At 38.5% G+C, this 2,025-nt stretch overlaps 1 non-coding gene across 1 annotated transcript; it reads left to right on the top strand.

Moving 5' to 3' along the window:
- Positions 1–1,250: 1,250 nt before the first annotated feature.
- On the top strand, positions 1,251–1,357 carry LOC129312255 (small nucleolar RNA R71). Its single transcript, XR_008593502.1, has one exon. It is a non-coding gene; the product is annotated as a small nucleolar RNA R71 (small nucleolar RNA).
- Positions 1,358–2,025: the final 668 nt, after the last annotated feature.

Raw genomic sequence — 2,025 nt, 5'->3', positions numbered from 1 at the left:
TCTTCATAATCTCTTGACTTTGCTTTCCTTCTTCCTTCCTAAACTCTCCTTTCTTGTTTCACTTTGCTCGGCCTCTCCCTCTTTTTCCTTACTAAACAACTCGGCCATAGTCCCCTTTTCCACCTTAGATGGTGGTTGCTCATATGATCTCCTCAATGTTTTCATGTTCATCCTCATCATCTCTACAAAAAGATGCATCATTAGGAGCAAAAGAAGAACTAGAAACATTAACATCAATTGAAGAATTTAAAGAGGGCTTCTCGGCCTTCCCTTGTCTTTTGTCTTCTTGTACTCTTTCTCCCAACTCCTTGCCACTCCTCAATGTGATAGCATTAAGATTAGCTTTAGGATTAGCAACGGTGTTGGATGGTAATGTAGAGGCTTGAGCATTGGCTGCACTTAATTGGTTAGCAAGCATATTCATTTGAGAAGTAAGGGCATCAATTTTAGAGTTCATGTTCTCACACTTGTTACCCATACTCTCTACCTTGTTCCCTAAGCCATCATACATGTTTTTATACAAAGAGTTCATTTCAATCAACTGCTTACGTAACACATTCACATCATTAGAAGAGTTCGAATTAGAAGAACTCTCAATTGGAACAAGCCTCCTATCACTATAAGAATTAGAAGAAGGTGCAAGAGAATTACCACTTGGATTGTAGCTTTGAGAAGAGCTACCTTGAGACAAATGAGGTGGAGGGTCACGGCCAAAGGTGTTTTGATAGGATCCTCTTTGTTGATTGTCTTGTAAAGCCACATTTGGATTTGAATAGGAGAAATTAGGATGGTCTCTCCATGAAGGGTTGTAAGTATTAGAATAAGCTCCTTGCCCTTGCCTCCCACCATAGGATTGTTTTCCATTGTAGATAGCATTTACTTGTTCAAACTTAATAGGACAATTGCTTTCTACATGCATAGGTGAGTCACAAAAAGTACAAGAATAAGGGACAAGTGCTTGAGAAGTACTTACATTGCTCACTTGAGATATTTGTGGAGCCAACATTCTCCCAATCTTGGCAGCTAGCAAGTCCACATATGAATCATTAAGAACTGAGGAACCTACCATATTCACATTTCTCTTTTCCCTTGTAGAGTATTGAGCACCACTTGAAGCCATCTTGTCAATTAGTTCCCAAGCCTTTAAGGAAGTGAGGTCAATCAAGCATCCACCACTAGCGGCATCAATGTTAACTTTGTCTCTTGGAATCAAGCCCTCATAGAAATATTGGACTAAATTCTCACTAGAAATTTGATGGTGTGGGCATTTAGCCAAAAGGCCTTGGAATCTAGTCCAATACTCATAGAGACTCTCATCCTCTCCTTGTTGGACCCCATAGATTTGCTTTCTCAAATTGGTGACCTTGGAATTTGGAAAGAATTTATCTAAGAAGAGTCTTCTTAGCTCGGCCCATGTGCTCACTTTCACATAAGAAGGGTAGTTGAAATACCACTCCTTTGCTAAACCTTCAAGAGAAAATACAAAAGCCTTAGCTTGAACATCATCAACATTTACATGCATAGGCTTCATAGTATCACAAACCAATAGGAAGTATGCAAAAACCTATGACAATCCTCTCCTGTAACCCATGAAATTTAGGCAATGCATTAATCAAGGAGGATTTAATTTCAAATTGAACATTAGTAGGAGGAACATATAAGCCATAAGGATTATCATGCCAATTAGGTTGAGTTAATTGCCTAATGCTCCTCTCCTCTCTAGGGTTATGCAAGCCTTCAAATTCATTATTAACATGGCCATCATCATGCAAATTCTCATTCCCATTCCCATGGCCCTCATTATGCACATGCTCATGTCCTAAGATACCTTCCATTGTTGAATTACAAACCAAATGAGAATCAAGAATAGGTTGTGATCTTCTCAATCTAGAATAGTCTTTCAATTTCTGGATCTAATTCAACAAAAGAGGTATGTTTTCTTCGGGTCATGCACTAATCAAGCTCAAGAAAATTAAGAACAAAGAACAAGCTAAACTAAAATGCAAATCAACATGAAACAATTCA

Source organism: Prosopis cineraria, unplaced genomic scaffold (assembly GCF_029017545.1).
Source record: "Prosopis cineraria cultivar Desert tree isolate PC_DT_omini unplaced genomic scaffold, ASM2901754v1 PC5, whole genome shotgun sequence".
Classification (NCBI taxonomy): Eukaryota; Viridiplantae; Streptophyta; class Magnoliopsida; order Fabales; family Fabaceae; genus Prosopis; species Prosopis cineraria.
Note: the sequence above shows the minus strand (reverse complement) of the source record. Positions and strands in the feature narration are given on the sequence as shown.